Source organism: Bison bison, unplaced genomic scaffold, assembly GCF_000754665.1.
Source record: "Bison bison bison isolate TAMUID 2011002044 unplaced genomic scaffold, Bison_UMD1.0 scf7180017864291, whole genome shotgun sequence".
In the NCBI taxonomy this organism is placed as follows: Eukaryota; Metazoa; Chordata; class Mammalia; order Artiodactyla; family Bovidae; genus Bison; species Bison bison.
Genome location: NW_011494863.1, coordinates 7,881,251 through 7,902,979, shown reverse-complemented (window position 1 = coordinate 7,902,979; position 21,729 = coordinate 7,881,251). Strand labels below are relative to the sequence as shown.

The 21,729-nt window shown below is 42.4% G+C and overlaps 1 protein-coding gene across 2 annotated transcripts in view; it reads left to right on the top strand.

Annotated features, from left to right (window-relative positions):
* Window positions 1-21,729, top strand: part of PPP2R2B (protein phosphatase 2, regulatory subunit B, beta) — a 314,879-nt gene that overhangs the window by 146,394 nt on the left and 146,756 nt on the right. The gene's annotated exons all lie outside the window — the stretch shown is intronic.

Here is a 21,729-nt window from a genome sequence, read left to right as displayed (position 1 = left end):
ACCCTTTGGGGCCATAAAGTCCCAAATCTAGCAATTTCCTGCTGTATCACAGCAAAGTACCTTCCCCCCAGCCCTGCCCCTCTGGCTGTTGTTGAGATGGTTAACCAGTAATTCCTGAAAACAATTCTCTTCTGACACATGCACAGCATTTTCCTTTGTAAGAACGTGAAGGCTTGATGCCTCCAGAGCCCATTACATAGACAGATTGGCCCCTGAGATAATTACAAGAAGATAGTCTAATGGGCTCGATTAAGGCAATCCCATTACCTTGGTGAAGAATCACCAGTGAGGTGCAAACCCAGAGGAAGTCTTCCCCATCACAAAAAATATAGTTACTTTCTTACCTAGAAACAGAAAGAGCATTCAGTCCACATGTTTATATTTGGAAACTAGGTTGCTATCGATCTGACAAGCAGGATTGTGGAAGGAGAATATTTTTACTCCATTCTGTTTCAGAAGAATTTAGGATGACATACAAGGGTGGATCAAATATGACATGACTGAATAAATAAAAAATTAGGTGACCTAAAATTGTGGTCTCTCAGTATTGGAAGCCAACTCTCCAGGGAAGGCAGCCTTGTCAGCTCTAGAAATGGTTGATGGATGGTTACCCAGCCCTTCCTTACCTAACAGGACCCTGAGAGCCCTGAGGGTGCCTCACCTCCACCTGAGAGAGGCAGTCCCTGGCCTTGATATGACCCCCAGCTGCTGACTCCAAGCCAGCCTCGAGACAGGCGAGAGTGAAACATGCATGGGTATCTGAAAGAAAGCAGGCCATCTTCTGGGATATCATGCCTGGTTTCACCCCACGCTCCCCAGATGAGGGGATTTCTGTGGATATAATATGAGACTCTCAGCTTATAATTTACATGGGGTCCCTTCCCCTGCCACCACCATCTCCAACTTCAGATTATATTAATAAGTACATTTTTTTAAAATGTATATGGAAGGTATTTTGAAAGTTGAAAAAAAAAAACAAAACATTAAATCACTAAAGGAACGTTAAGAGGGAGTATTATGCTCTTCTCTGTCTATGCCCTCTTCGTGTGTGGGACGTACATATTAATACATGTAGAAGAAAGGCCACCTGCTAGTTTGGAACCTTCCTTCCTGAGTGCCTCTTCATCAACCAGGTCTTTTCAAAACCCCTGTAGTGAGCATAGGACTTACCTGAGGAGTTTTGTAAATTGCAGATTCCCAAGTCCTATTCCTAAAGAGTCTGATTCAGTAGAACTGGAGCCAGGCCCGGGAATCTGCATTTTAATGTATTCTTCTAGTGATTATGAGCTTCATGGCCAATGAAACATAATGTGAGATGTGCTACGCTGCCCTATGGCCTTCCCTGGTAGCTAAGCTGGTGAAGAATCTGCCTATGATGAGGCAGACCTGGGTTCGATTCCTGGGTCAGGAAGATCCCCTGGAGAAGGGATAGGCTACCCACTCCAGTAATCTTGGGCTTCCCTGGTGGCTCAGCTGGTAAAGAATCTGCCTGCAATGTGGGAGACCTGGGTTTGATCCCTGGGTTGGGAAGATCCCCTGAAGAAGAGAAAGGCTACGCACTCCAGTATTCTGGTCTGGAGAATCCCATGGATGGCATGACTGACCAACTTTCACTTACATGCTTTCCTGTGGTTTTCTGTCTTTTAAAGCAGTAATTTTTGCATTCCTGATATGTAATGCTTGTAAAGCTAAACATGTTCATTATTTTTTAAATCAGATAATATGAGTAAAAATCATCAATTTTCCACTATCAAGACAGAATTATCATGACTAGTTTCACGAATATCAGAACTTTTTTCTGTTTATATGTGTTTGTGTGTGTACGTAATTTCTATCATTTAAAAATATTAAGTTTGCTGACGCAGATTTGTGAAAGAAAAGGGGAAGGAAGTGGCTCCTGCACAATATTTTTCTTTCAGTAATAATAATAATAATAATAAAGTGATTACCATTTTCCCCCTTGGGTTCTGTGACTCTAAGGACCCTATGTTTACCATGACTTCTTTCAGCAATGCTTTCACAATTCCTTATAGCTCTACTCAAACCATTTTTCTTTAGGGCCTAGGTAGCTATGAATTGCCAACTTAGAAGACATGAGGGAAATTGATACACTTTCTTCAAGGTTCCTTTTTAACATATTCATTTATTTATTGGCTGCATCAGGTCTTAGTTGCAACAATTGGCATCGTTCATTGCAGCTCATGGTCTCAGTTGCCCTGCCACAGGTGGGATCTTAATTCTGCAGCCAGGGATGGAATCCAGGTCTCCTGAGTTGGAAGGTGAATTCTTAACCACTGGACCACTGGAGAAGTCCCTCTTCAAGGTTCTTTTCCCTTTTCTTGCAAACATTGTCTTCCTACTATAGAACTGTCCTCTTTTACCACCTCTCCATCTTCACTTGGAAATGTATATGTACCAGTTCATTTTTCTACCTTTTGTGCTAACTGTCCTTTGATGTTTCACCTCTGAGAGGTCTTCCCTAGCTAGAGAGAGCTTTGAGTATCTGATGAAAATTATAATCCCTCATTCCTGAAAAATTTTATGTATTTACACCCATAGTTTTATATATAATTTCAAGAGGTCCAAGGAATCTAATTTAAGAACCCCTCTGATAATACATCCTCAACAGGCTGAGTCCCTCAGACCTACCAAGGAGTACCAGAGATGTTACTCATGAAAATATGTATTCAGCCTCAGCTATCCTGGAGACACAGAGAGAAAGAAGTAGGAACTCTGTCTTAAGGCTCTCTGGATACTGGTAGAGGCAGATATAAAAACAGTGACCATAGAATATGAGAAGCACTGTGATAAAACACAGCAAGGGCTACAATAAAATGCTCTTAAAACAGTTCTCACTTCTCCCCTTAAAACCTTTAGTGTTGCCTCTTCCTATTTTCCATGAAGACCTTCATCATAAATCTCAAGCTTACTTCACCAGGATCATCTGGACATGGCTCTTTCTTTTGCCCAGCCCTGGCATGTCATGCTCCTATCATATTAAAGTCTCGTCTGACCCTCAAACATGCCATGCTCTATGGATCTTCTTACAAGATGTTCCTTCTGCCTGGCAGGAAGGGACACTTCCTTCCCCATCCTTGGCCCTTTGGTCAGACTGACCTTCATTTGTCCTCTACCACTAGACCTAGGATGCTTTCCCCAGGGAGCTTCCCCTGTTCCACCAAGTTCAAGTTAGATGCTCCCCCTAAGTGCTACTAGGGCACTCTGTACTTACCTTCATTCTTATCACACTGTATTACAATTACCTCCTCATATATCTGTGTCATTGACCAGACACTGACACAAGGACAGGGACTATCTTGCTCATAGTTCTAGTGTTACAGCTAATGTATAATAGTTAATAAATATTTGAATTAATTTACCAATTAATTTAATTCTTAAACCTCAACAGAATTAGTTTTAAGCTTTCTAGTGTAAGTCAGAATGGAGAGCCCTCCTACCTCTGTATTCTCTGAGAAATGTGATCCATAATTAGAACGTTAGCAACATCTGATCAAGCTGCTCTTTGCCTGTAAGGAATCTGGCTCTCAGTTACTTGGCACACACAGAAACAGGGACAGAGCTGAGGCCAGTTAATTAAGAGATGTTCACCTGTCACTTGCCTAGCACTCTGCAAAATACTTCGGGGAGTCACAGATGTATGCGTTGCCTCCTTCAAGAACTTGTTGTTGGAAACACAGGAGTTCCCCATATGGAATCTAGGTAGTATATAATTTACTGCTAAATTATATAGTAGAGATTATATGATGACATTTATAGCCACACTTACAGCAGAAAGTGAAGAACTAAAGACCCTCTTGATGAAAGTGAAAGAGGAGAGTGAAAAAGTTGGCTTAAAACTCAACATTCAGAAAACTAAGATCATGGCATCTGGTCCCATCACTTCATGGCAAATAGATGGGTAAACAGTGGAAACAGTGACAGACTTTATTTTTTGGGGGGCTACAAAATCACTGCAGATGGTGACTGCAGCCATGAAATTAAAAGATGCTTGCTCTTTGGAAGAAAAGTTATGACCAACCTAGACAGCATATTAAAAAGCAGAGACATTACTTTGCCAACAAGTCTAGTCAAAGCTTTGGTTTTCCCAGTAGTCATGTATGGATGTGAGAGTTGGACTATAAAAAAAGCTGAGCACCGAAGATTTGATGCTTTTGAACTGTGGTGTTGGAGAAGACTCTTGAGAGTCCCTTGGACTGCAAGGAGATCCAATCAGTCTATTCTAAAGGAGATCAGTCCTGGGTGTTCATTGGAAGGACTGATGTTGAAGCTGAAGCTCCAATACTTGGCCACCTGGTGTGAAGAGCCGAGTCATTTGAAAAGACCCTGATGCTGGGAAAGATTGAAGGCAGGAGGAGAAGGGGACAGAGGATGAGATGGTTGGATGGTATCACTGACTCAATGGACGTGAGTTTGAGTAAACTCTGGGAGTTGGTGATAGACAAGGAAGCCTGGCGTGCTGCAGTCCATGGAGTCACAAAGAGTTGGACACAACTGATCGACTGAACTGAACTGAACTGATAGCCACTTCTAGCTCATCTGTGAATCAAAGGTTTTTAATAGTGTTACTGACCCCAGATCCAGCTTCTTGCTGCTCAAAGCCAGTAGAGAGACAAGGTTGATTTTGGATGCTGGCAACTAGAGGTGGTGGGAGATGCCTGTCCAGAGGTCGACTCCCCCGCTACCCCAATGACAATCAGTGGGCGAGAGCTTTTTTAGACAGAGGGAGGGGGCTACATGCAGAAAGAGTACAGTCAGCTCTGACAGTCACCCTGAAATTGGTTATCGGAAGTCTGGCCAGCATCATCTTGATTGTTTTAAGTAGAATAAATCTTCAGTTCTAGAGTCACTTGGTTTCTATTACTTGAAGCTAGTTCTTGGAATTGTGGTAGCTTATGTCATGGCTACAGTCTAGTCATCATGTAGTTAACTTCTTCCACCTGGTGGGCGTTTCAATCTGTATAAGACAGCTCACAGGATATGGCTCAGAATATTATCTATAGCCCGTGAGAAGGAACTAAAGGTCCTTGGCTATGCTTACTGACTAAACTATTATTATTGGGTCTCCTTTGATAGTTTTCCTTTGTTTCTGCATGTTCTCACTTCTCTGATTAAACTTGCTCTTTGGCTAAAGTTTTTCCACAGGCAGAAGGCAGGCAGAGGACATGGGAGGACAAGGACCATAGAGTTCTGCTCCATTTCAACAGCACTTCACTCAGCTAAACTCTCTTGTAGCTTGAGAGTGGGGATCACGTGTTAATGATCTCAGGTTGAGCATAGTCCCATGGTCTGAGTTGGTACCTGACAACTATTTGTTGAACCAAATGCAGTCAAAAGAGAGGAAGACATCAATAAATATGACATCTGGGTAAAGAGTTGCTATTAGTTATTTGATTAGGATGAAAGATTTGTATATTTAACAACACTGGGGAATCCTGAACATTGCACGAGGGGCTATGACAGACACACTAGAATTAAAATGGTGTTAATGAAAGAATACAAGCTTCAGGATCTGGCATTCCTGATTCAAATCCCAGCTCTTCTGTAGGCTTGCTGAGTAACCTGCCATTCATTTCATAGGTAATTGTTAAATCATGTTGTAGGCAAGGCAATATGCTAGATGTTAAAGAGGTAAAATTAAATATTCCCCACAAATGTGGGCTCTTCAACCCCTTCCTCAGTTTCATTACCTGTAGTGTGAGTCCAGCAATATTTTCTTGGCAAGCCACTGGGAGAATTCCGTATGATATATAGGAAAATGCTCAGTACACTCTTGACATGTCGTAGATGCTTCGTAAAAAACGCCACTAGAAAGCACAGTTCCTATAATCTAGTCAGGACAAGTCAATGAAAATTCAAGATCCAGCTAGAGCTCACTGTCAGCATGGTGGCCCTACCAGCTGTGGAGCACATGAAATGTGGCTAGTCTAAATTGAGAGGTGCTATAAGTGTAAAATATGAACCAGGGTTTGAAGACGTAGGATGTAAAAAGGAAAATAACTCACTAATAATTTTTTTTTGCTCATTATGTGTTGAAAGTATAATATTTTTAATGAATTGGGTTAAGTAAAATGCATTAATTTTCCCTGTTCTGTTTTAAATGTCTTGTTGCTCTAAAAAATTTGAAATTACATATGGCTCACATTACTTCTTTTGGGAAGTACTGCACTAAAGAATTCGGAGAAGGCAATGGCACCCCACTCCAGTACTCTTGCCTGGAAAATTCCATGGACGGAGGATCCTGGTGGGCTGCAGTCCATGGGGTCGCAAAGAGTCAGACATGTCTGAGTGACTTCACTTACACCTTTTCACTTTCATGCATTGGAGAAGGAAATGGCAACCCACTCCAGTGCTCTTGCCTGGAGAATCCCAGGGATGGTGGAGCCTGGTGGGCTGCCATCTATGGGGTCGCACAGAGTCGGACATGACTGAAACGACTTAGCAACAGCAGCAGCACTAAAGAATAAAAGTTACTGGTTTTGGAAAGAACTAATTAGAGATGCTATTGACCCAGAGACATGTCCCACAGAGTGGGGATGGAGCAGGGATGAAAACTGCGAGAGATCGTAGAGCTGCGATCCTGATTTCATACTCTCATGATGGTATTGGCAGTAGTTACCACATGGCACCAGAACATTTTCATTCACTTTAATTCTTCTTCCACTTATGAAATGTATCTGTGTGTCTACCTGGGAAAGGGGACGATGCCAGGGGGTAGGGGAAAGCACACAAGGAGGTCCTTTCTTCTCACAGTGGCTGTTGGTGTTGAGCTCCTTTGGAAGAAGTGTGAAAGCAGGTTGGGCTTTAGACGGAGTTAGGATGTTAGCATCTTTCTTCCTTACATGATCTTGGGCAAGTTACTTAACTTTGCTGAGCTTCCGTTTACTCGTTTAGAAAATGATGATGTCAAAGGTAAATGCATTAGTCTGCTCAGGCTGCCTTAATGAATTCCATAGACTGAGTGGCTCTAACAACAGGGATGTGTTTCTCACAGCTCAGCAGACCAGAAGGCCAAGATCAAGGTGCCTACTGATCCACTTCCCCTGCGAGGACTCCCTCCCTGGCTTGTATAGTAGAAAGCCACCTTCTCATGGTGTCCCCAACAGCAGAGAGAAAGAGAGAAAGCAAGCTCTTTGGTTTTTCTAGGTCACTAACCCCATGATGCAGGCCTCACCCTCATGACCTCATCGAGCCTCATTACTCCCAAAGGCCTCATCTCCACATGCCATCTCCTTGTGGCCTGGGACTTTAGCATATGAAATTGGGCATTCAGTCCATAACAGTAACTGCATCATTAGATTTTTGAGTGAATTCAGAAGCTTGTGCATACTAAGAATGTGGTATGGTATAAATTTTGGTCAACTGTTAGATTGTCACCATAGCGTCTATTTTTTTTGCCTGGCATGTATATCATATTTGATGTTCAATAAATATATGTCAGATGAGTTATATAATTCATCAACCAATCAAGGAATGACTATTTCAATTCCTGAAACACCTGGGTTATCAGGTAGGATCCAGCTTCTCGTGCCCTCTAGATCACATCCCTGAATGTGGATATGAGGACAGCCTCAGCTGCTGAGAATAGGCCATGCTGACAATCAAATTCTCTTGCTTTGACATTTGTGTCTGTCAAAGTTGGCTCCACCCTCAGGCCACTCCTTAGCCGCCCAGCAATGCCCTTGGTTTTATTTCCCTAATCCTGTCTTTTTTTTTTTTTTTACCCAGTATACCCAACCATGAGACTCCTTTTCTCCCATCCAATTTAATAATATAAAACCTGCCCTGATTTAGAATCTCTTTGGCAGCTAATCGAACCTTGAAGCATTCTATTAGCTCTCTGTATTTGCACTAAGCCCAAACTGACGCATCTGGGATTATTATGTAATAACTTGGGCTCATTTCTGGTCAGTATATACCATCCCTTTTTATTCTGTAAATCCCCTCAGGGCTTTCTTTCTGTTTGCAAGGGGTGAGAGAAGGGGTTATAAGGGCTGTGGTTAGGGGCTTTGGGGTAGGGGCAATGTTTGCTATGAGTTATTATCCCGCACTTATCAGTATTAAACTGGATTTGACAACTCATAGCCTAGGATTTAAATGATCTAAATCTTTCTTCATTTGGCAGCCTGGTTTCCCCCATTATTTATTGTGGGACCCAATTCATTATCATCGGCATACTCAGAGGCTTGCCCTGTGATGCCTTCACAGTCAAATGATTTATACAAATAATAAAAAAGATGGGGGTTCCTAGCAATGAGATCCAAAGCAATTTTTTTCTCCCTTTCCCCTCATCTGGTTCGGTTCATCTTTCACACATTAACCCTTAGCCCTCTTCTTCTCCTAGGAAATTCATCCTCAGCCTCCTTCTGGGCCTGAGAAGGAAAGGCTTTTGACAGGGATGGGGAAGTGATGAGAGCTGTGGTACAATTCCAGTGTAAGGAGTATCAGGTCTTTCTGTAGGTGGCACCATGCAAACCCTTCCCATACATGGCAGGATTTCGGTTGTCACAGCAGCCCTTTGAGCTAGGCATTGGTTTTATCCCAGCTTTTGCCTCTTGGTCTCCCTAGGATAGGTGGAGTGAGAGGAAGAAGGTGCGGGGGCAGGGATCAGGGCCGGGGATATGCCTCTAGTATCTCCAGAGGGAATACTGGTACCAGTGGTATAGTGTGGTAGTTAAGAATGTGAGCTCTGACATCCAACAAACCAAACCGGCTCTTTTGCCTACTAACTGTGGAGCGGTGAGCAAGTAACCATTCTGTGCCTCAGTCGCCTCTTCTGTAAAGTGATAATAAAGTACCCACGTAGGGGATCATGAGGACTGAATGAGATGTCACAGAGAGGACTCTGAATTCATTTGTCCATCTGTGAAAAGTGTGTAATAGTACCTAACTCATTTTGCCTTCACAACAAGGCTATGAGGTAATATGTATAAAACACTTCAAGCAACACCTGGAAATACATGTTATAAAGGTTAGTTGTTATTATTCCTGCTACTGTGATGACTATGCTACAACTACCATCACCACCACTATTATTACCGTTATTGTTGTCATGATTCAGAGCAAAATTCAACAGAGAAGGTGGATACTATCCAACCACTGTGTTGCCAAGACCTTGAGGTAGGTTGCTGGTTGGCAGAATTTAACCGTCCACGATAGTGACTGTGGCCTGTACTACTGTAAGAAAAGCGACGTGCGTGTGTGTTTTACTTTCCCTGTCCTGTATCTACCCATGCCCTTCTCAAGCTCAGTGCCCACTCCATGCCTTTCTCAGGCTTGCCTGGGGAGGTTTGGTCTAAAGCTCCAGCCCAAGCTGGAAAGAACAGCCTTCACTCAGAAACTCAGTATCCTGTCCTCTTTCTTCTCTAGTCTCAAGCTTTAGTAAGCATACGTATTAGGTCATATGCTTTTTGCCAAAAACCAAGTATTGATGGATAGGCTATAGAAATCTTACTCACTTATTTAAAATATGGGGCAAGGGTACCTCTTTTGGGAGCATCTGCTGCATTGAAACAAGACACAGTTCCCCCCTCCTCCAATTTCATATCTTGTGAAAAAAATTTCTGTTGACATTGATCTTAGGGTAACCCTTAGCAATACCATAAATGCTTTTTTTTTTTTTAATAAACCAGCCCTGTGCTTTGGAAATCCAATAAGTTTTATGCTGCCCCTTACAACTTGCTTCAAATGTGCTACTTGAATGTTTTCTAGTTGATTTGAGTCTCAGTTGCAAAACTGCACCCCCATGGATGTACATTTGTAAGGAAGTGATGCCAAGAGTTCACAGTGGCCTGAAAGTCCAGACTTGGTCCAGAATTTCTCTTCTACCAGCCTATACCAGCCTATACCTAGAGCCAAGAGTAATGCTGAGTGCTCCAAAATATTTTTGCAGTGTGTGTACGGCAAGAATTTATAGGCAGTGGATAGCACTATTTTCAACACAACTCTTCTTATGCTGAAAGCAGTGATAGCAGAAAATTGGCTTTAGAATCTGTCTTCTCAGCTAACTGTGTGGTCTTGAGCCCTAAATCTCGAGTTCCCCAGCTATAAATGTGTGTAGAACCTCATAGAACCATTTGAGGATTAAATTTAAAAAAAATAACATTTAGACTGTGTAGCCCCCTTCCTGACACTAAGCGCTCCAAAAAGTGTTAGCTATCAATATTTTCTCTTTCATTGGTTTGCATATTCCTAACTTTGTACCTTCCATAAATTTTATTGATGTCGTCTTTGTTGATGATTTTGCTGTGAAAGTGATAGTCTTATTCATGCTGTTACTGTTCATGGTAGCAATCATAAATTTTACCTTTGCTGATTTATGAAGCCTTTTCCATTTCTCCTTATATTTCTGCAAGTTTGCCCTTTCTTCCTAATTTCGAGGCCACTGTCACTGTGGAAATTCCAAATGATTCCTCCTTTCTATTTCTGTCGGTCCTGCCGTTTCCATCACCTGTCACTTAGTTTTCACTTGCTCTGCAGAGGAATGGGAGTTGCTGTGAGCTTGGAGCTGAAAGCCTGAGGCATGAGACAGAATATTACCATTTAGCAGTGCTGTAGAAGTTGTATGAAGCAGGGCTCTGCAAACATTTTTCTGAGTGTGTGTTTGTTAGAAATTCTTTTTTCTCTTACGGTCAAGAAGGTGTGATTGCATTTCTGATTCTCATACTCAGACCAGTGTTGAGTGGCTTACCTCTGACCTTTCCCCATAACTGAGCAACAGAATAATGAATGATGATTCCAGCTGCCTTCTTCCCTCCCAGGGTAACGAATGAGTCAGCATCAGGGACTTTGCCAGGAGGCCTGAGTCATAAATATCCCTGCAGTCCATCAAAAAGCTCCACAAAAGGCTGTTTTTAAACAGTAAATGAGGAAAGAATCCTTGGCCTTTGTCTTAAATCATCAAGTCAGTGGGAGATATTTATGATTCTAACTTTGGGGTCAAAGCAAAAAGCAAGAGCCAATCACAGAGATAAGAGAAATGAGTTTGAACCCATTGTGAGATGATAAACTTCTCATAGAGGAGAGATGAAAAAAAATTCAATGAACATACCCTCTCTGCCCCCAAATTCCTGTCAGTCATGTCACGTTCTTTCCCTATCTTTCTCGACTTTATTAAAGACTTATCAGATGCCAGGCCTGGTGCTGGTTCCTTTATTTGCATTATCTCACTGCTTTCTCACAATCAGTCTATGAAAGAGAGATTTTCTTCACTGTTTTATAGAAGAGGAAATTGGGAATGAGAGTGACCTTGGACCCCAGAGCCTTTGGACTGCAGAACCCTCCCTCTTAATTACTCAGTTACATTGTATACAAGGCCAGGAAAAATGAAGATGGATTGAAAAATATACAGAAATGCAAGACAGTCCTCTCTGCTACACAAAATACTAATTACCTAACAACAGATATAGGATGGTGTAGTTAAAGTCTTGGAAAAATAATTTTAATTTTCAGTTCAGTACTATAAACAGAGAGCCCTTAAACAGATACCCTAAGACCCTAAAAAGTCCAAGCCATAGACTGTATTCCTGGGGATGCACCAAACACCAGGGACCCAGCGGTACTGCAGATTTGGCAGACATTTGAAATGCCAAGAATTGTGGTCAATGTATATATTTGAAATGCCCCATTTTTGTCTTCATCCATCCTAGCTTACTTGAAGTGCAGTCTGCCATCAGGGATGACTTTGTGATATGGATAATACTTTATTTATGAGAAGATTAGCAAAATATGATTGTTGGGTTCGCTAATAAAGAGGATATTGGAAAAGGAGCCAGCTGGCATGCCACACATGTAGCTCCGGCAGGGAGACACATCTAATCTGTGTTTTGCTCTCCAAACTCACACCTTGGAGGCCCCTGGAACTCCCCACCCCCCCACCCACTCCCACCCCGGCCCTTCCCACTAAGCCCCTGGAAGGCCTCATCAGTAGCTTCTGAAAATGCAGAGAATATCTCTGTCTACATTTCCTGGCCAGACTTCCCATGGCTATTCAGACTGCTGTTTCTAATGATTAAAGGATAGTCTTACCCAAATGTTGGAGCATTACTGTGTCCAGATGACAAGGGCAGGAGAGCCAAGTCAACCGACAGGATCTGGAGTTGAGCAGACCCACAGAGAGAGGTTGGCTCTGTGATCTTGCGGGTGCAAGGAACACAGTTTCTGAGCACCATTCTCTCCTCCAGGAGAAAACACACACACACACACAATTTAGTTTTCACTGCTTAATAAGTTTTAAGTTATTAATAAAATTTTAAGACATTTCATTTGTAGGAATCATACTATGGGATGAGTAGTGCTGGCAATTAATCCTTTTTTGTCTCCTTTCCTAATTCTGAGCTCTACTAGGTAACACTGAGTTGATGTTGTCTGTCTTCCTTGTTCTGTTCTGTGTATCGAAACTCACAGGCACTCAGTCATTGGACAGTCAGTCCCTTATAGAAACCCCTTGATACAACCTGAGGCAGTCCTGCCATTTTATGTGTCTCAGTCAGAGGGACTTGTAAGTGCCTCGTCTGGATTTTTATACAGCTCTCTGTGTATCCTAAGGGTGGCCTATGGGCACTTACAAACACCATGGACTCGGGGCAATTTACACAGCAGAGGAGACTCTGGGACATCTTATGGAGGGCAATTCTTGCCAGTAAGACATTGTGAACCTGAAGTTTGAACCTCCATCATTGTTAAAATATTGACCCAAGGACCAGGCAGCACAGGTTTGAATCTTGGCCCCACTACTACCTGGCTTTAGAATGTTAGGCAAGTTACTTCACCTGTCAAAGCCTCAATTTCTATGGTAAATGAAAGTAATAGCACCAACGCACAGACTCATGTGAGGACCGAGTGAGTTCATGCATGTATATTGCTTAAAAGAGTGCCTAACACGTTGTTCAGTACCTGTTAGTTGCTGGTGGTTTTGTCAGCAATGGGAGGTGTCAGGACAGTACCCTAATCCTAACCCTAACCATATTCAGCCACACCCCCTTCTGCAGGATCCGAGAAACCCTTTTGACCTCTCAGCTTCCTGGAGGCAAAAATTCTTGTGCTCAACTCTTTGTCCCCAGCAGCCCCAGGACAGTTTCTGATTTAGCATAGAGGCTTCATACTGAATCCTTGGCTGAAATTGACTAAAAGCCAGTTTTCTTCTGGTTATGTGGTGCCTAATGAGGATTGACTCTAGGCTCTGCAGGTGGGTATGTCATAGTGGAGAAGGAAACTCCACCAGATGGTCCCACTCTTTGCCCCTCTTCTCCCAAACAAATTCTTCCCTTTAATCCTCAACTGCTTCAAGACAGGAACAGAGCAAGACTCCAGACATTAGAGACCGTGAAAACCAGAAGCTGTTTTTAATTTTTTACTTCCATACGCTTCCCTCTCCATCCATCGTATCAGCTCATGACATTTCCCAAGGGACACCTCAGAGCGTCCAGGTTACTCTATCATAATTTTCTTGTTATAATCTTCGGTCCTTTATGTGCTATGCTGGGCTCAAAGGCAACTGTGAATGGGAAAGACACAGGCCCTGCGCTTGTAGGGTCCGGTGAAGAAGATGGACAAGTGGGTGGTATTTGTGTGTTCAGTTCTGTGTCAGGAAATTCAGAGTGCCATGGGAGTGTTAGGAGAGTACCTTGGCTATTTAAAAGTAAGGAAGACTATTTAGGTTTAGTAGAAAGCAAGACCCTCCGTAATAAAACATGGAGTAGCGATAGTGTTATGAGTTTCAAGATAGCTTTGTTCTATATGATATTTTCTGTGCTGAGAAGAGCATGGTACATGAACAATCAGGTTATTTCTTATAACTCCGTGTTTTATGGTAAGCTTATGCCACCTTCAACATATGGAGGAATTAAGATTATTTCTTCCCAAGGCAGGTTTCCTAACATTTAGATACACGAATGCATATCCTCGCTTCCAGACACCTGCATCCATTTCTCTGTGGCTGGCTTTTTCTTCCTCTGAAATGTTTTTTTATTTTCTTTCTGACAGTCTCGTGGCAGAAAGATAGAGTTTCTTCATGCTGTGTTTTTACTTTCCATTTTCCTGATAAAACTGTATCACTGCAGAGGAAATCAAATCTAATCTTCAATATATTTAGCATGAAAGCAATAAAAAGCATTAATTCACTCCAGAAAGAGCAAAATGCAGTCGGGTACTCAAAGGAAGAATCACCATGGAAACTGTTTTCTTGAGATTCTGTACTCTCCAGGCTCCGGGCATGACTAAGTGAAGAAAGGAAGGCAAAGAGAAGGAAGGAAACATCCTGCCCTTTCTGTTGTCACTAAAATGCTGCAGAGGAATTGGCATGAATTATTGATTGCATGAATAGAAGTGTATATGAATTAGAATTATTAAAATGTTGTCTTTTAAATGAGTATGTAGGAACACACTGAGAACTTGTTCCTCACTGTTCTCCTTTCTGTGCTGTCAAAATCCTGTTGAACAATCAAAGAGCCATCATAAGGTCAAAAGTTTGCAGAGAAGCATCAGGAATTATGGTGATTAAAGAATCATGTGAACTAGCACTAAAGCAGAGTGCTTTTGTATAGAACTCCCAGAATCACTTGCTTTTGTATACCACTTCAAGATCGTTATAGTTTCAGAATTTTTTTCAAAGACATTAAATATGTAAAGATCAGAGGCCAGCTCTTGCTTTGGGGACTGTGTTAATGGGATGTGATGGAATTTCCCTAAGGAATTTCTCATGGATTAAATTCTTTCTGTGTTTATGGGTACATGTATATATCTCACAGTGAGCCAACTCTTCTTGCGTTCTTTTTACCAGCTCATAGGTTTTTTTCACTGAACCTTCTCATCTGTTTTTAATAGCTCTGATAATAATATCTACCAGGTGTTAAATGATTCCTGTGAGTCACTCACTGTGCTGAATCCTTTTTGTAATAATATTAAGAGCATTGACATTTATTTGGATAATTGTGTTTCATTTAGCAAAATGGCTAATTCAATAGATAGTCACTAATAAAATAAGTAATTATGTTCCTATATAATTCTCAGGACAGCCCTGTGAGAAAGTCCCCATTTTACAGATGAAAAAAACTGAGTTTTGGTGATGACAGTTGTTCACACTGCCTCACAGAACCAGTGAGTTACAAAACGTGGATCTGGAACCCCATATGAACACTAAATCAATGGTTTTGAGAGCAGTACTAGGTTTTCATCCTGAAGGACATAAACAGCCTGTCTTTTTCATCTCTGTACAAACCCATAGCTGCCAAGGGACTTACACAGGTAAGCCCTCATTGTGTTTATAACAAACATATATTTAGAATCTATCATTGTGCCAGGCATCATATTAAATATACAACTTGAAAATAAGTTTCTGCTTTCAGTGAGCTTATAGTTTTCAGGAAGTGTTGGCATGAATGAATGAACCAGACAAAATAGTTAAGGGTTCAGGGAAAAGAGAGGTTAGTGACATTGTAGAGGATGGATTCTTCCTGGTCTTTCTAGGATGGGAGAATCTTCCAGAAGGTAAAAGAGAAAGAAAGAGAAATGAACATGAGGGTAAGACGGTGTGATAAGCATGGAGGTGGGAATGCGTGAGAAGAGTCCGAGGACCTGTGAGAAGACCAGGGCATGTGATTTAGAACAGTGAGTTTGAACAAGTAAGTTGACAGGTGGGCCAGTTAGTGAAGAACCCTGAACTCTGGGGTCAGTAGGTCCAGATTTTATCCTGTCCATACATGTGAGCTTTCAAAGCACCTTTTTGTTTATACTGATGTATCAGTTTGAGTAAGTGTATTATCTTCTCATGCTCATCTTGATGACTTCTTACATATCTGTATATGCAAGTCATCATTCCCCAGATCAAAGTATAGGATATTTTTAGGACTACATGTCCCCTCCTACTTAAATCCTCTGCATCACCCAAGATTATCACTATTCTGACTTGTACGTGAGTGTTCAAAGGGAAGTGATAAAAAGGCAAATGCCATGATGAAAGTTTACATGGACATTTAATGACTTCTAGGATGGAGCGTGAAGTATGGAGGTGAGAGATTTCAAAGCAGGAGACCAGCTAAGAAATGTCACAAGATTCAGATTCCCTCTGTCCATCCATAGAGTTATATTTGTATTGAGCACCTGATGTGTGACAGCCCCTACACTGAAGATACAGTAGTAACCAACATACACTCCCTCGAAGAGGAGACTGACAAATAGGCAGTTACTTTACATTATGGTTAAGTGCTGAAATAGGAAACAGAGCTGCTCTTAAAATGGGCACCTAAGCCAGAACAGGAAAGTCAAGGAAGGCTTCCTGGAAGGAGAGATGTCCAACCTGAGATCTGAGGACTGAAGAGGGGTTGGCCAGACCAAGGAAAAGATTGAGATGGAAATATTCCAAGCAGAAAGGGAGCATGTACAAAGGCCCAAAGAAGACAGATGGTGTGGCCTTGTTGATGTAGAGGCCTGAGCAAGAGAAGCATGGAAAGAAATGAGAAAGTTTTCAAATTCAAGAAATAACCAGCCTTAGCAAACATTGTAACAGAGGAGCCATGTCAAGCTAGTTTTTTTTTTTTTTAACATCGGGATATGAATGTGGCAACCTGGTTGTGCAACAGTCTGCATCCATGGTTCAGGAAATATCAGATGTTCAGTGTGGCTGGCGTTTTCACTGTCATTTTTACTGTAAACAGCCCACCTAGTTTCAGTCATTTCTGTTTGATCTTGAACCAGACAAACCAGTTAGGCAATGAGATTTCCATCTTTCACCTCCCTCTTTTAGATGAAGCTCTTTTCTTGTTGTCTGTACATTCTTTACCTCCTCTTTTCTGGGTTGGTTTGGGCTGTGCAAAGCCTCCAGGCCACCCCTCTTTCCTAACTTGTCCAACATGCTTCCCAGTGCAGCTTTGAGAGGAGCGACTGAGTTCACATGAGCCGTTCTCTCTCGTTCATCAGCAGGTAACTCAGTAAACAGAAGAGGCCTTTGTTAGCCATGCAGACCTGAGTGAAGTCCTAGCCCTGTTACAAATTTTCCTTGTGACCTTGATAAGCAAATGCCTCTGGGCTTCAGCTTCCTTGTATGAGCTGTGAGTGGTGAATATAGAATCTAATGCATCAGATCTCTGGGAGAGTGCCTGACACAGAAAAGGTCTTTTATGGTATTATCCAGAGGTAGCAAATCAAAGTGGTTAAGAGTAAAGACTCTCCATGGAGACTGCCTGTGATAGGAGGCTCTGCCAAAGGCTAGCTGAATCCTGGGTAAGTCACTAAAGATCTCAGTGCCTCAATACTCCCATCTGTAAAATGGGGATGATCACAGTGACACCCAGCTCAAGGTGAGGGTTAAGTGAGGCTTCACGTGGAGTCTGGTGTGTGTGTATGTGTGTGTGTGTGTGTGTGTTTATATCCTTTATTAACAGTGATCATATTGATGTTAATAATTATAATTTTTGTGTAGTATTTGGCTATATATGTGAGAAGAGCAGTGCTTGCCTACCTCATAAGGGCGGCTGCCAAGAGCAGCTAATGAAAGGGCACACATGGCCCTGTGCCAGGTACACAGTGGGCCCCTGATAATGTTTGTTGAATGAATGAGAGCAAAGTGCTTCTCTATAAATGTTGTCTATAAATGTTTCATCGTAATGATCAGTGGGAGCTTCCACACAGAAGGAAGTGCCAAAGAGGTTCGTGGGGTGGCAGCCTGGGTTCAAGCCTGGTGGATTCTGATTACGTTGAACAAAAAACAGATTCGGATCAGTCTGTTTGGTGCCATTGAATCTGTGCCAATGAACAGCAAAATGTGATTTCATGTTGGTGGAGTGCCAGGCGCAGACTTACAAAGCAGAGTGAACCCCGCCGATTTCCAGCACCCTCTCTCTCCCCACCACCGTGGGCCTTTCTTACCTCTGAAAGAGCTTCCGAATGTTTCACAAAATCAGGTCCCAGATGTTGGAAAGACTTTTGCCGACAAGGTAATCAATCCATTTGGTGGCCAGATGCTGTCTGAGAATTTTCCTACTACAACACTGTGAGGCTCTAAATTCATTAGAAACGTAAATTAATTAAATCTAATCAATGCTGGGTGATGCAGAAGATTAAACAGTGAAAAACAAATACATTTCCAACTGGGTCATATTGGATGCAGAGAAAACACTCCACTTCGGTGGTGAAAGTCAGGTTAACCCTTTGATGATATTCTAAAAAATAAAAAAACCTTGGCCAAATCTGAGGTCCCAGGTGAGGCAGTGGTTCTTCCCAAATAAGACTGCCATAGTGAGGTCATTGGCTCTTCAAGAGATAAATTGTCTTTTTCTATGACTTAGTAGGTGTCTGGAGTGGTTGTATATATTAATAACGCTGTAATATGAATAAAAATCTCCACCATTCCCTAATCATGACAGGCTTCTGAAGATAGGTCCTACAAAAGACTTTGTATAATGCATAAAGCAGCAGTTCGCAAAAGCATCATGTAATCAGATAAATTGGGAAACAGAGTAAAGCATCTTCCTTTATTCTACACAAGAATAAATTACCTGAGTTCAAGATTCTTGTTTATCAATGCTGAGTCCCGAACATCTAGAATGGTGCCTGCTGCTGTCACTTCAGTCGTGTCCGACTCTGCGTGACCCCATAGACGGCAGCCACCAGGCTCCCCCGTCCCTGGGATTCTCCAGGCAAGAACACTGGAGTGGGTTGCCATTTCCTTCTCCAATGCAGGAAAGTGAAAAGTGAAAGTGAAGTTGCTCAGTCGTGTCCGAATCTTAGCGACCCCATGGACTGCAGCCTACCAGTCTCCTCCATCCATGGGATTTTCCAGGCAAGAGTACTGCAGTGGGGTGCCATTGCCTTCTCCATGAACGATGCCTGGTATGTAGGAAATATCTATTGTTGTTGTTCAGTCACTCAGTTGTGTTCGGCTCTTTGCGACCCCATGGACTGCAGCATGCCAGGCTTCCCTGTCCTTCACCATCTCCCGGAGCTTGCTCAAACTCATATCCATCGAGTTGGTGATACCATTCACCTATCTCATTCTCTATCATCCCCTTCTCCTCCTGCCTTCAATCTTTCCCAGCATCAGGGTCTTTTCCAATGAGTCAGCTCTTTGCATCAGGTGGCCAAAGTATTGGAGCTTCAGCATCAATCCTTCCAATGAATATTCAGGACTGATTTCCTTTAGGATTGACTGGTTTGATCTTTGAAGTCCAGGAGACTCTCAAGAGTCTTCTCCAGCACCACAGTTCAAAAGCATCAGTTCTTCAGCGCTCAGCCTTCTTTATAGTCCAACTCTCACATCTTGGATGAACTTCTTTCTTACAGGATTTCTGAGTCTAATTTCCCCAGATGAGTCCATGAGATAGCAGTTAATGTCTGAGCTGTTTCCCAAAAGGGTTTGATTTTTTTTCACCCAAGGAGCAGAATCTTACAGCACTGCTAGCCCATAGGATATAACTTAGAAAATTACGTTCTTAAGCATTATTATATGATACCCCTGTCTTTTGTCCTATGTCCTCCACCTTCAGTTGAAATGGAACTAGAAAAGATTCAGCATTAGTATGTTGTGAATTTATGAGGTCAGCTTCTGGGTGGCTTCATCCAAGGATGTGCTTATTGGCTCAGTGAAGAGGTCAGTCTTTAGTTGTGGAATTAACACACTTGTATTTGCCAGTGCAGACAAATGGCCTGAGGCTGTGTGGATAGAGAGGTTTCTGCCTTAGGTGCAGTCTTGTGGGGGTATTCAGTTGTAGAGGATGACAGTGAACAGTCAAGGCCAACAGCTGCTGAACAGTTGCCTACAGAGGCCAAGTCACATCAAAAGTGAAAGCAGGGGCTTCTCAAGTGGCGCAATGGTCGAGAATCCACCTGCCAGTGCAGGAGATGCGGGTTCGATCCCTAGGTTGGGAAGATTCCTGGAGAAGGAAATAGCAACCCACTCCAGTGTTCCTGCCTGGAAAGTCCCATGGACAGAGGAGCCTGGTGGACTACAGTCCATCCATGGGGGTCACAAAAAGAGACATGACTTAGGGACTAAACAAAAACGACGACAGGGGAAAACCTCAGGAACATAGGTGGGAGCTGACATTTGGCCTCGAGGTTAGGGGTACACTAGGGAGGGGTGGGAGATAAGGCAAATTCAAAGCTTTGTGCCCTTCTAAAGGGGACAGGCACTTCCCAGGTCAAGCCAAGAGTGTAGAGATACCAGCCTAATGGTGCCAATCTTTTTATTTTCCTATGGAAACTGAAAGTCTTCAGTTTTAGATATGAAACTCACAATTTTGAAATATGGATAACTCACTCAAAAAATTGGAAAACTGTGTGGGTTAACCTTGCAGTGCTGAATAAAGCAACTCTACTTGGGCAGCCAGTGTAACTGGTGTCATCTGTCCTTTGATGTGGAACTGTGGGGCCTTGCTCTGCCTTCCCTGGGATTCAAGGGAGGGACCATTTGGATAAATCACAACAAAGGCTCCTATTTACTGAGCATCTATTAATACATTGTGCTAGGCATCATCTACTAAGGTCCTTACCTTTCTTATCTCATTGAATCCTCATAACTCACCTCAAGAGTAGTGCCAATATTATACTTGGTTTCAAGATAAGGAAAATGAGGTTCAGAGGATTCAAATAACTTGTCCAAAGTCTTGCCTAGAAAGTCCCATGGACAGTGGAGGCTGGCAGACTACTGTCTGCCCATGGGGTCACAAAGAGTCAGACACAACTGAGCAAATGAACACACAAGGCTATAAGTGGCAACCCTGAATGGTATCCCCCGGACATTTAAAGTGAGGCTGTCAGCCATTCATTCTGTTAAATACTTTCAGGTAAAGTCTTATTCTAACCCTTATTTAGTGTTTATGTATGTCAGTCACCCACTCTAAATTTGCATAAATATACTCATTTAATCCTCTATTATTTATTGACTATGCCAAAGCCTTTGACTGTGTGGATCACAATAAACTGTGGAAAATTCTGAAAGAGATGGGAATGCCAGACCACCTGACCTGCCTCTTGAGAAACCTGTATGCAGGTCAGGAAGCAACAGTTAGAACTGGACATGGAACAATACACTGGTTCCAAATAGGAAAAGGAGTACGTCAAGGCTGTGTATTGTCACCCTGCTTATTTAACTTATATGCAGAGTACATCATGAGAAACGCTCGGCTGGAAGAAGCACAAGCTGGAATCAAGATTGCCGGGAGAAATATCAGTAACCTCAGATATGCAGATGACACCACCCTTATGGCAGAAAGTGAAGAGGAACTCAAAAGCCTCTTGATGAAAGTGAAAGTGGAGAGTGAAAAAGTTGGCTTAAAACTCAACATTCAGAAAACTAAGATCATGGCATCTGGTCCCATCACTTCATGGGAAATAGATGGGGAAACAGTGGAAACAGTGTCAGCCTTTATTTTTGGGGGCTCCAAAATCACTGCAGATGGTGACTGCAGCCATGAAGTTAAAAGACACTTACTCTTTGGAAGAAAATTATGACCAACCTAGAGCAGAGACATTACTTTGCCAACAAAGGTCCATCGAGTCAAGGCTCTGGTTTTTCCAGTAGTCATGTATGGATGTGAGAATTGGACTGTGAAGAAAGCTGAGTGCCGAAGAATTGATGCTTTTGAACTGTGGTGTTGGAGAAGGCTCTTGAGAATGCCTTGGACTGCAAGGAGATCCAACCAGTCCATTCTGAAGGAGATCACCCCTGGGATTTCTTTGGAAGGAATGATGCTAAAGCTGAAACTCCAGTACTTTGGC